The 14,107-nt window shown below is 33.0% G+C and overlaps 1 protein-coding gene across 1 annotated transcript in view; it reads right to left on the reverse strand.

Moving 5' to 3' along the window:
- The window catches only part of LRRTM4 (leucine rich repeat transmembrane neuronal 4), a 769,566-nt gene that overhangs the window by 341,687 nt on the left and 413,772 nt on the right, over positions 1-14,107 (reverse strand). The window lies entirely within an intron of this gene.

Genomic DNA, 14,107 nt, shown 5'->3' on the forward strand with positions numbered 1-14,107 from the left:
TTGATTCACAGTCATTGTGCTGGTCATTTGGTGGACTCTTTAAATCTAGAAGCTCATGTCCTTTAGTTCTGGGAAATTTTCTTGTCTTATTTCATTGATGATATATGCGGGTTTTAATGGGTGCTTTTATTGCCATTACATATTTCATTTCTATGTTATTGTACATCTTATGACCATGTTTTCAATTTTACGTTCTGCAAATCATTAGCATTTATGATTATTTCTTTAGCCTTGAATTCCAGAGTATGAGTAGCAGTCTTTACACCCAAACTTAGCAATTATTGATTTTAAAATTTTAATTTTCTGTTTTCATTAATCTTCAAATTTGTTTGTTAACTACTGCAATGAGGGGGTGTATATATGTTATTTTAGAAAAGCATATAACTAGTTTCATGTAATAATGGAAACTCTAATTTTCCTTCCTTTGTAGATAATGTTTTTTTCCTGCCTGAATATTGGTATGTTTTATTTTCTTTTTATAATAATTAAAATTATCCATAATTACATATGTGTCCTCCTGCAAAGTTTTATCTAGAAATGTGGCAAACCCTTTTGATTTGTATCTCTCTGTGTTTTTTATAGCTGAACACATTTTACTCAATATATTTTATTTTACCCTCCATATACATGAAAAATATATTCTTAGGTTAGTCCCACTAAAACTTAGGTTTTAGTTTTAGTAACTAAAAATATATAACTAGGTTATTTTTAGTGATTCTCTTATCATTGTGTACACTTATGTTTTCCTTCTGCGTTCTGCAAATAATTACAAGTTGGCCCTTCACATCAGTGATTCAATATTGCAGTACCTGCTTTATGTTTCATTATCTTCCATGCAATTTTCATTGCTTTAATTGACCCCAAATTCATATTCAATTATTTCTCTTTTAATTTTCTTTAGTTGTCTTATAATCTCAACTTATATCCTGATCCTCAAAATTAGATGATCCCGTTCTCACCACCCTGTGCTAAGGGTGTGGGTATGTGAATGGTGTTGTTTATATAACCTGTCTACTTGGATCTGGTTGATCAGCATCTATAAATTCACAATTAGAATTTTTTTTCACCGTCCCTGGTATACTTTTTATTCACCGACCCTGGAATACTTCCTGTTGAAATAAACTTTATCATTTGAGAGTTATCAGTAGTAAGATGAGATATCTTCCCCCAATGTTGAGTTTTAGAGACTCAAGTCTAAATATTCAGTTTTTGTGGTTCTTCCTTTCTATTTTTAAGCTTATAACACTTTATGTCTGGTAGTTGATTTTTCTTAGATTGTAGTATATGAAAAACACTTCCCAAAATACATCCTACCCGAGGAAGTATACTTATCTATGACTGGCTGGATTTATTACTGGGAATTGCCATCACCAACTGGAAGCTGAAAGGGAGGTACTGACTTGGAACAGAGAGTAAGAGGCTGTTTAAGAAATTAACTCTGCACATCAGAATAATGGCAGGTCAATTGTTGCAGATCCAGACTTTCTAAACTAAGAGGTAGACAGAGCCAAGTATGGATTTTCCTACAATTCCCTACAATTGGCATTTCAAAGGGGAGGCAGCATTTGAGTTAATCAAATAAATTTCATCAACTTATGGTTTTAAGCAAAAAATACACAGTGGCAGAGATTTGACATACATATATTTAAGAATCTAATGAGATTTTACTATTTTCTATGTTTAGTTAGAATTTCAGCAGAAATGTGGATGACATCATATCTAGGATGGCTAACTAGATGCCAATTTAGGCTAGAAATTCCAACTGAGTCATGAAAACTAGATTGATATTCTTACATCAAAACAAAGAGATTTGTTTTTGTTTTCTTTTATTTTCACCATTGCTGTTGGTTTCCTAAAAGTAGGAGTGGTGAGATGCTCTTGGAAATGCCTGGGAAATTTGACATAGATGGAACAGATAAACATAAATTCTAGTCAGCATATCCTTCCCAAACTTATCCAGAGCAGTTTTGTTTTAAGAAAAGGTGTATTACTTAATGTCTCACCGACTTTTAAAAGCAAGGTTTAATCCCAAACAAGCTAAGATTCTATATTTTTTGTGTGTTTGTCTTGATAAGGAAATCCAGCAGATAAATTGTTATACATTTCTTCAGACTGTACAGCACCTTGGGTTTATGTTTAATTTTGTAATTCAAAAAGATTTGAGACAGACTTCACAATAATTAAGATAATAGAGCCATATTGGCGGTAATGCTAAATGCTACTTAAAATCCCTTTATAAACCAGTTACAAAAATAAACTGCATATTTTTCTTCATATACACAAATAGTATCCAAGCATAGTACTAAGAATAAAACTTAAAACTAATTTTTTATTTTGTTTTAAGTAGAATGGGATGAGAAGTTAAGGTGGTTTCTCAGAGGGTCACCCTAAAGTCTGACATAAAGACTCCTTTCCGAGAACTGCTCCCATTTATTTTCTAGCACTTTTCCCAGGACTATGTTGATCGGTGAAGTTTTTGACATTTACATAAAGCAAAAAGGCATTTTCATTCTCTGCAAGCCATTCTTCGAAAAGAAAGATGCTGTAGCTAGGGAAAACATTAATTAGAAGCTCTTCTAACATAAATGGCTTGCCACTGGGTTATAATACTTACAAACCTCACCCTATCCTTAGAAGATAGAAAAATTCCTTCAATGCCTGGATTTAATTTGAAAAGTTAACTACTCTAATTTGCAGTGATACATATTATGCAGATGCTACGATGTATTTGCATACTTTAAATACTTTAAAAAATATTTCACCAAATGAATCTCTAATGGAATGTAATTTAATTCACAAGTTGAGAAATGGGATAACAGTTTCAGCCCCCATCACTCTCCTAATGCTTGAAGTATAGCTGGAGAATAAAACAAGCAGTGCATAAAAAAACTGTCATGATAATGAGAAGGATACACTGCAGTGTTTTTGCCTATTTATAACAAATGAGCATGAATATCTTCCTGTGTTTCTTTGGGGAATAGTACTAATTCTTTTTGCTACATTGAAAAGAAGCATGGTTAATGTCATTGAATGTGTCTAAATGGCCCTAAAATGTTACATTAGTAGAAATGATAGAATAAAAGTCATGCAAAAGGGCATAATGTTTAGATCCTCCATATAATTTAGTTTTAACTTATGTGATTTTGTGATAGCTCTTTCATTGTCCAAATTACCCATGAATGACCAATTTATTTGTACAAGTGGCCGTTGAAAAAACAAAGACTGTGTTTCCTTGTTGCTAGATTGTATGCCCGATTTGTAAGGACCAAAAATTGCACCAGGTTATCCCTTTATCAAGAATCACTTTCTTTCTTTCCTCTCTATTAGCCCTAAGAAAATGAGGTCTAAAAAAAAGTAGCACTTCTAAGTAAGGCCAACACTAAAACTATCGGTAATTCATTTGCTTTCCCAATAGATTATTTGTTGAGTGATATCTTGGTAGTCTGAAAGGCATACAGCAGTTTCCTATGCATTAGTATGTACATAGAATATCACACAATCTAAAAATTTATTTGAAAGTAGAAAAGAGGAAACCTTTATATAATTTTTGGGCATGTAGGAAGGACTTCTTTTCAGACATGTAGCAAATTGGCTATTGCTTATAACAGAAGCATCCACATATTCTACCACTATGATCAATCTGAAGATGAAGATTGGAAAGTAGTAACTTATTTCCAATCCAAGGAATGTTGTGAGCTTTACTACCTCCTAAGAGATACCACAGATCAGACATACCAGAGATATTTTCTAGTTGGAATTAGCAGCAACACTTTGGAAAATTCTGGTACTAGCTCACTTCCTTTAGGCTTCTCTAGCTCTCCAGAACTGACTGAGACCAGATTGGAAAACTCAAGTGACTGGACATAGAAGATGTGCCTGGCCAGTATTCCCCAATTACAGCCTAGTGGGTGATCTGGAAACATACTGAAACACCAGGGCAAAAGATCCAGTAGGACGTTCAGAGCATAAACGCAGCTCCTGTGAAATTTTAAGTACTGAGGGTAACCAGTGTCATAAAATTCCTGACATGTATTTTGGGCAATAGGCAAAACAAACAAACGAGATTTTGTGGCCCATCATTACATACATAGGATGGACTCAGCACCCTTTGAAAACAATAGATTGACCAAGGAGTTTGCCTTTTGATTAATGAGAAAGTCACATGGAACACATTTCAAGTGCTTAGAACATGTCAAATAATTAATCTTCAAAGACCCTGGTAACAAAAGGAGCATTGTATTTTTTAGGTGAAGAAAGAGAGACACTATGTAAAAGGATGTGCTTCGCTCTGGGTTTCTGTTTGTGTTTTTGTTTTGGTCAGGTTTCCTAATCCCAGCATGTATGGGTACTTGCAGGCAGTGAGCAAAAGTCTTTACTTCCTTTCTGAAAGAGTTGAGCTAGTCTCTGGTCTGACTGCAAGCTGATATTTTCTTTGTAATTTGGTGTTTTTACTTTTTGTTTCAAGACAGTATGCGACATTACCATTAACTTTTTTCTTTCCACTCTCATGAGCCATCTGAGGTTTCTTTAAGAATTCTTGTCATCTTATATCTCTATTTCTACCACAAACTAATCCAACAGGGACTGGCAATGTTGAATTGGTTCTAAGTGTTAGTTTCTTTTGTTACTGTTTTCTTTTCATATCCAGTTTTTTCCTTAAAAAATGCATCAAGGAGAGACCTTTTTTATTGAAGTAAATAAATATATATATTCTGTGCACTGCTCCATGGTCTTGTAAATGACAGAGGAACTAGCAACAAAGCAGAAAAAAAATCATAACAATGTTGCCTGAGCTGGCCTTGCTCATTTATTATAAACTATATTTTTTCCCAATCAATATTTTATTAACTTAGCAAGTCAGAAAGTCTTTTGTATGGATGAGCTGTCATGATTTATGATAGAACAATTGCCTATTATTTTATGGAGCTGCTTATCTTTAGGGACTTTGGCAAAATTCTGATTATCCAAGACACATATAGTGCAGTTAAAAACCTTGTACCACAAGCAAAAGACTATGGCAAACATGTATGGCTTCTGCTAAAATTCTCTCTCATTAGGGAAATGCTTTTCAATACATCATAAATAAAGGAAAACACAGTGACATACGGAAAACTACCTTTTCTGTCAGTAATGAATTTGGACTTTATAATCATTAAACATTTCAGCTTTTTTATGGAGTTCAAGTGGGACTGAAATCTTGAATGCCATGATAGTTTTGCTCAGGGATTGGCAAATTACAGCCTGCAGGACAAATAGAGTCCAAACCTGTTTTTGTTTGTTTGTTTTTGTTTTTTGGGGGGGAAGTTGTGAGTTAACAAAACACATACATTGCCCCACCAACAACACCTTTCATTGTTCTGACATATTTGTTACATTGATGAAAGAACATTGTCATAATATTACTGCCATCTATAGTCTGTAGCTTTTATGTGGTGTATTTTCCCCACAAACCATCCTATTGGTAACTCCATGAATTAGTATCGTGTATTTGTTATGGTTCATGGAAAATGTTCTCATATTTGTACTGTTAACTTCAGTCCATCATTCACCGCAGGGTTCGCTGTATTAAACAGTACACTGCCTTGTGCAATTCATCCAAGGTTTATCCTTAGTGGCTCTTGGTTTCAATTCAGTCCCTTTCAAAATGTTTTATTACTCTAAAAGGAGAAATCCCATACCTCCGTAGAGTCCCCCATTATTGACCCTTCTTTTACCACTGCTGTAAAAATACTACATTATTGTTAACTATATACGTTTACATTAGTTCTGTTTCTCCTATGTATCTCCGTATTCTTAACAACTGCTTTTAAATGCCGTTTCATTAGAACACAACTTCACCTATTATTGGCATTTTGTCTATAGCTGCTTTCCCACACAAGTGCGGAGCTGATTAGTTGAGATAGAAACCATATGACCCATAAGCCCAAATATTTATAATCCGTCCCTTTGTTTAAAAAAAAGGTTTGTAGATCTCTAGTCTTTTCCATGAAGTTAGAGAATTCTTAAGTAAAATCAAGGCAAGTACTACTCATTGAATGATAGGATAATGATGTATTTTATTTTTATTTTGTTTCCTTTCTCATCTGCTGAATGTTTCATATTTTTTTTTTGGCTAAGAACATTTGTAATTTCTTTACAGGGAATACATTTTAAATTTTATTTTATTTTAAATGTGCATTTTTAACAGGAATATATTTTTAATGCATTTTTAAATTTATTTGCTTCCTTTTCCAGAAAAGTTCCTTAAAAGAGTTATTTATATTAATTATATCCTTTCTGACTTGTCTTCTCCTTTTCTTTTAATTGTGGCTTGGCTTTGGACTCATCCTTGGCATGCTTCTCAGTCTATAGTCATCACCTGTGCACATCCCATCCCTAGATTCAAGCTCCTTCTATAAGCTAGCAACTCTAAAAGATATAATTTTGAGTGATTCTGGAACACTTGAACTAAATATATCTTGACATCTCCACTTGAAATAGACATCTCAAATTTATCAAAATTCAACTCCTGACCATTTGTCTACTTCGGAGTGACCTGACCTGCATCCTCCTCATCTCAAGTAATGGAAACTACAAGTTTCCAGTGGCTTCAACCCAAAACTGTGACATCATTCCTGATTTCTCTCTTTCTCTCACACCTCATTTTAACAAACTGATAGCTCCACCTTCAACATCTATCTGTAACTTAAGCCTAGCACCCATCACCACCATCAGAGCTGCTACCCTGGTTACAGCCATTATCACTGCAAGGTCCTTGCAACGCCTATCAGGCCCTCTGTTGTCAGCACACTTAAATTTCTTCTACTTCTACTTTCCTCATCTTTCATGCCTCTCCAACACACTGGCCTCCTTAAAGTTGTGCACTTGCATGGGCACTCCCCAGGCTTAAGATTTTGAACTTGCATTTTCCTCAGCCCATATCCTGGCTATATGAATGTTTAATTTCCTCCATTCCTTTAAGTTTTGCTTTAATTAGTACTTGTCAATGACACCCACCCTGCCTATTTAATACTGTCATTTCCTCCCACCCTGCCCAAAAACTCTGCACTAGTTTGACTTTTATTAATAGCATGTCTTATCTACTAGTCTAGTCCATAATTTCCTTTTTGATTATATTTTTTGTTTATTATCTGTCCCTGCCTTAGAAATTTAGCCATCAGAGAATTTACAAAAACAAATTTAGTCATATTTTTGGTTCATTTTTCAAAAAATAAATGGGAATTATTTTCCATTTTCCATCTTAATGGATTACTAATCTACAATACATTCTTGTTCCCTGAAAGTTCTAAGGTTAATCTATGTTTAACCTTTGCTTTGTATTTTTCAATTGCTTATTTGCTCCTTCTTATCTTTCAAGATGATAATAGATGCCAGGAAAATATACCTGCTCTCGAAAATATTTCTCATTTACTTTTTAGTCCTAAGTGTCTCATATCTTTATGCTTCATGTGCAATTCCAAGAAGATTGATGAGCCGTTTTGGTTTCTGTTCTTGACACCCAAGATCATTCTTGTTTCTTCCATTTATTTGAGATAGATTCTTTTGTTATTTACTACACATTATATGAATCAAACATGTATAATATTGTTAATATTGAACTAAATGCTGAGATTCCAAAGCTCAAAAAGCTTATTACCTTACTTTATTTCCTTCTTTCTTTGAGTTTTGTCATGGAGACAATTATTAATTTTCAAATAAATTGTTAAATTTAATATTTATAGGGAATGTGTATATGTGATCAAAGATAACTTTATTTAAGAAATTAATTCAAAAAGGAACTATTCATACACAGTGTATAGGTCAATACAGAAAATTGCTAATGGTTTAATAAAATAAGTGGAAAGGATAAAACAGTGTGTGAACACATGTGCAGGCATATATTTTTATTTCTCTCTTTATTTAAAAAATTAACATAAAGTAGCAAAATGTAAAATTATCCCCACCTCTGGTTCTGAAGTCAATGTCAGAGAAAAAAATTCTATTTTGGACATATTTTGTCCTTTTCTTGCCAGAATTTTATTACTTCTTAGGCTATGTTGGGCTTTATGAAGAAACACAAATGTCCTGCTGAAAATACTATATACAACAATGCAAGTATTATTTCCTCATTTATTTACTTTTATATTGTATTATTTTAAGGTACCATTTTGTAATGCATCTTCTATTTGAAATAACTTCAAGCCTTTTCAACATGCCCAAGAGCAGAAAAATAACTCAAGGATATTTTGATATTTTCAGGATTATTATTTTATTAACTTATCACTTTTTACTATGCTAATATACCTCCCCTGACTTACATGAAAATAACTAATTTATGTACATGTGGGTGCATGGGTTTATGCTAAAATGACTGGATTTGTTCATTATTTGTTTGTGAGAAGACTGGGAAAATTCCAAGCCCATTAATTTTTCATAAAACAGAAGTCACCATCGTGGGAATTCCATGGGACACAGATGGTTAAAAAAATGCAGTAGAGGAATAATTCAGCTCCACAGAGCCTCAAGAAGTCATTGCAGGGCAGAAGGTCCCATAAAGTAGAGACTGTGGGGTAAGCTACCTGCTAGGGCTATGAGGGAGGGCTCGTCCTTCCTAGGGAACCCTACTCTTAACAGAACTTGAGGATTCGCCCCCACAGGCACTGAAATAACATAAAATATGCTGTAGAATCAAGTCAGCAATTGTAACCAGTAGAATATCTACCACATATTTCAGAAACAATTGATTTCAACATGGAAGCCAGTAAACCAGGAAAAAAATAACAGCCACATTCATGGAAGGCTAGTCCTGGCAAATATCAGATAGTCAAGAAACAAAATTTCCTCTTCTCTTTCTCCTTCTTAATAAATACTTAGTGAAGTACAATGACTATTTTATCTCTTTTCCTTACTCTGGTAAAGAGTGTTGATTATACTGTAGTAACCATTCTAACTTTCTTCCATAATTAAGGAACCCTTCAATAATTGACTGGGCATAATTTTTTTTTTTTTAAAGTGTAACTAGTTTCTCACCAAAAATATATAACTGGAAGGCTGCCTGGGAACTTCTACTGAATATTAGTTAAAAGAAAATTAACCTTAGTCTTTTGCTTATCTTCAACCACTCCTACTTTACCACATCTGTAATATGAGATGTGATGGCTAGGTTCCCAGCAATCAAATTGGATCTTAAAGATGAAGAGCACATGCTAAGAGCAAGGAATCATGAACACAAAGGAGCTTAGATCCCAAGGACTTCATGAAGACTCTGTATGGAAGCCTCAGAATTCTATGTGCCAGACCTAATTCTAACTATCACACTTACTATTAACAAATCTACTCTGATATTATTTATGGTTAGTCACCTAGTTTAATTTTTAACTTCATGGGGGTTATACCAATTGTCTGCATGCTCTAGTGTATCTTTTGAAGTAATGGTAAGGGCATAGTCTCTGGAGCTTGAATGACCTTGGTCTACCATTTACTAGATACACTTTATTTGCAAGTTATTTAATTTCTCTAAGCCCTTATTTGTTAATCATAAAATAGTTGTAATAATAGCACCTACCAGCTCAAATTATTATGAAAAAAATTAGATACTGCGTAAGGATTTACACACTTAGGAGTACATATTAAGTTTCAAAATTTATGTTGTGTTACAGTCATGTATTTTCCCAATTATGAGTAATAGGATCAGTATTGGACAATTACTGTGGGCTCAGAGGCTAAGAGTTTAGTATTTTGTAGTGGTAGTGATAATTTCGTAAATACATAGTAAAACTTAAATTTGAACATATCTATTTTAAATTAGTGTGGTTATCTTTTCTATAAGGAAAAGCCTATAGAAAATAAATGTAACAATGAATGCCTATATAGTAATTAAAGTCAACCTGATTTCAGGAGTATAATACCAAAAGCAAATCTTTGTATTTATTGCCAGGAAAGAAATATTTTTGTGGATAAAGTGTTCTAAGCTTGAGAATTTTTGGTGCGCTAAGCTTATATAGGAAATATTTATTTGACTTCTTTCTTTGTTATCTTATTTCATTATATATATATATATATATATATATATAATAAACTCCATAAATTTTTCAGTGATACATGAAAATAATTTCACAGCATTTTATTTCTGGACACTTTTTAGCTAAAAAGTAAGATATACTAACAGTAGCTGAAGAGATGCTATTTGAAGAATTGAAAAATGGCACCATTGACCCTACAATAATATTTTTTCCATTATAAGAATATTACTTATAAGTTTTGGTAGACTTTTAGGTCAGACATTGTTGCTCCAAGAACAAGAAAGATGAACTTAAACTAAAAATCGTCAAGGACTTTTATAATTTCCTATTCTCTTGGAAAAACAGTATTTATGTATAGAGAAAGAACAATAGTACAGCTTTGTATTCTAGGGAAAATCTCATTGCCAATGTGCCATTTGTTCATTTTCAGCAAATACTATATGAAACACAATTTTCTGCCTAACACAATTCCTTTCATTTTCACCAAGACAAATACATTCAGTGAAAATGAGCAATCAAATTATTTTCTACTTCAATAGGGATATCATATTCTCATTGTTTATTTTAAGCATTTGTACATGTTATAATGATTTTCTTCTGGTTTAAATATGGCTTATCACAAACAGATCAGCCGAGGTAAAATGTGTAGGGCTAAAATGATTGCTAAATGTTCCCCGTTCCTAAATCTTTTAAAGATTTCCTGTTTACACGAATATTTCTGCCCTTACATAGCATATATGGATAATGAGAAACCAAACAGAACAAACTCTTTGATGTTGTTATTGCACTGCATTATAAGTCAATTATTGAGAAGAGGAGAAGCAGGTATATAAAATTTAGGTGAAAAAAAATGCTGTATGAAAGACTGTTTTGATCATATTGATTGAGCATTTCAGAAATGCACTGAAGGTGTATAGTGAAACACAATCATAATAATAGAAAATATGAATAGAGCATTTTAATGTGTCACCTATACCAATTCACTTACTTAGCACTGACACTCAATGAGGTAGAAACTGTCATGTAAGTGCCTGTTTTATATAGATCACAAAAGTGAGTTACAGAAAGGATGGCAACGGACCCATGTCTTATATCATTAAAGTGATGGAGGGAGCAGATGTAGCTCAAGTAGTTGAACTTTTGCTTCCCACATACAAGGTCCTGGGTTCAATCCTTGACCCTGGTAACTCAAATAAATTAAAATAATAAAATAAATAAAATAAAATAAAATAAAACGGATGGAGTGAGAACTCAAACTCAAGCTGCAGCGAAAGTTTGTACTTTTCACCAATGGACTTTTTTGCCTCTTCTGTGTTGCTCTTCTCCTAATTTCTTAAAACATTTTTGCATGTGTGCCTGTTTTATAAAATTAAGACTAGAGACCTTGATAATAATAATCTAAAAACTCATATTATACAAGGGCATTAAGTCTAGGCATAGTTTGAAGTAACACAATTCCACGTCAGAGAACAGGCTTCTTTTTCTGGTTATTTTGTTATCTGAATAACCTGAAGAAACCACTAATACAGCCCACCTGGAAATTCTGGGAAAATATAAAAATACTACCTTTTAAACATTGCCACTGATAACAGATACTAAACATGATTTTAGTCAAGAGGCTGAGGAACTCACAATATAGTAATATAAATTATCAGAGGCACAAAAGAAGAGGGGATTAAAAATCAGAATGGTTTTTAAAACCAAAAACCCTAGTGTGTGGTTGCTGATTTTATTAAGCATGAGACTTGCTTATTAGGCAGCGTTGGATTTAATAAATGCTCTATAGATAGGAAAGAAAATCTTAGGCAAGATAGAATTAAAGAGTTATACACATACATACACACATGCGCGTGTGTGAAAGCTGAATTCTCAAAGACCTACATTAGAAGTGAACTGGTAAACTAGAAAATTTGTTCCTCCTGGCAAAGGCCAACAACAAGGTAATTTGACCTTTGTGGCCTAGGATCTGGCAGGAGAAAATCTCTCCCATAAAATTCTCAATCACATTCTGCTCTCAAGCAGTTGGGAATTTGATTTTACCATTTCTTTATAGTCCTGGAAAAAATGTCAATGAGTTCACTTAAAATCATCCTAAATTGTTAGTAACCCTGTATGTTGGGAGAAGAATTAATGAATTCACAGGCATATATTTAGAAAATACCCAGACAGAGCCACAAACACTTAAAAAAGTAATAGAAATATGAAACTATGTAAATGTATCTTTGCCCAAGTTCCTTTTGCGTGAGGCAAAAGTTCATACACTAAAACTCTATTTAGGAGTGGGGCTCCAGGGAAGTAGAAATGAATGGAAAAGGGAAGTAAGGGGGGGTACATAGTACTGGCATGAAACTAGTTGCCGTGTGCTCAACCCACGAGCGTGAGAGTCAGGGAGTTGTGACCACAGCAGACCCTTCAATATGTCCTCATCATGTTCACTGTAACCTGACTCCAAAATGAGGAAAGAGCAAAAGTCTGACCAGAGAGCAAGGTAGAGCACACACCGCATCTAGCTGCTCAAATATAGCCCTTTGCTTACTCAGATCAACAAATGTCCCTTATGTCAGAGGACTAGGAGAGTCTACTCTTCATCTGATTGGGGACACGGATGGACATACCATAGACAATGGAAGGGAGATGATAGTGAAGAAGCTAATCACCAAATATATTTTGGAATTGAGGAAAAATACGAAATTAGAGAATGCGAAGATTTCTCAACAGCAGTGATGGAAAAGTTACAAAATAGTACATTCAAAATGTGAAAGAAAAAAATTTCTCAACCTTGAATGTTACCATGTTCATGTAGCATGCAGTTATCAGGGGAAAAGTGACATATGGAAAAAAGAGCGATTACCACTAAGAGTCTTTCAGTACAGAGCCACTGAAAGGATATTCTGTAAGAATAAGAAAAGCAACCACAGAAGAAATGATTGAGATGTAAGAAAAGAAGAGGGAGCAAATGAATTGGTTAAAATATGAGTAAATATAAACAAAAATAAAGTGTACAAATAATAATAAAATAACTATAGTGAGAGCAGAGAGTAAAATACAAGTGAATGTAAAATAATATCTAATGACAACATTATATTAAACAGAAGAGAGTGAACCAAGTTAAAATAATATGCAGTTTTCTTAATCGACTTGTGAGTGGCATAGAGAAAATGAATATAGATATTATTCAATCAGATATGAATGCTAGCATGTTAAGAGTAATTAAAACACTAAATATATACTATGTAACTTCTAAACTACTGGAAGAGAAAGAAATTGAATAAAAGAAGTCATTAATTCAAAATGAGGAATAATTATGTAATTAAAAAATAGGCTTAGAAAAAGCAAGAAAAACATAAAGCACATATAAAATGGCATAAATCAGTCCACATATATCAATTATCAGTTTATGGTAAATGATCAGTTAAAAACAATGATTTTCAGTCTCATTTAATATATAAAGTCCATATAACTATATATATACATATATATGTACATTTACATATTGTTACTCTATTTATAAAGAACACAGTAAAAGGGTAGGAACAGAGAATATTTGAAGCAAAGGTGAAAATGTGAGGTGAGTACTAACTGATATTAAGGTGCCAAAACTAGAGTAATAATAGGAAAAACTTAAATATAGGAAAAAAATAGAAAAATAATTGAAGGTTAATAACATATTAGAAATAAAGATAATTTTTGTAGAATGATAAAAGCTACAACTCCCCTGGAAGATATTAAAATTTTCATATTTTAAGTACTTCATTATATTGGCATGTTATTTATAAGGCAGAACTGCTCAAATTATCACAAGATATTGACCAGTTCACCATCATTTCAGAAATTTCAACACAGCTCTTTAAGTAATGTTAAGAAAAAGAAGAATTTTTAAATTGCAAGTGTATTGAAATTTTTAATCTCATCACATCTTGTGGTTATTTATAGAACTTTATATTCATTGAAAAATACCCATTCTAACATAAACTTGAAATATTTATGGGAATCAAACCTGTGTAAATGCATGAAGCAATGTTTAATAAATTGTATTGTCTTCAGGTCATTTACATAATATCCAATGAGTATGATGAAAGAAAGAGAAAAAATAACAAGAAAGATAA

Source organism: Dasypus novemcinctus, chromosome 17, assembly GCF_030445035.2.
Source record: "Dasypus novemcinctus isolate mDasNov1 chromosome 17, mDasNov1.1.hap2, whole genome shotgun sequence".
NCBI classification, from domain to species: Eukaryota; Metazoa; Chordata; class Mammalia; order Cingulata; family Dasypodidae; genus Dasypus; species Dasypus novemcinctus.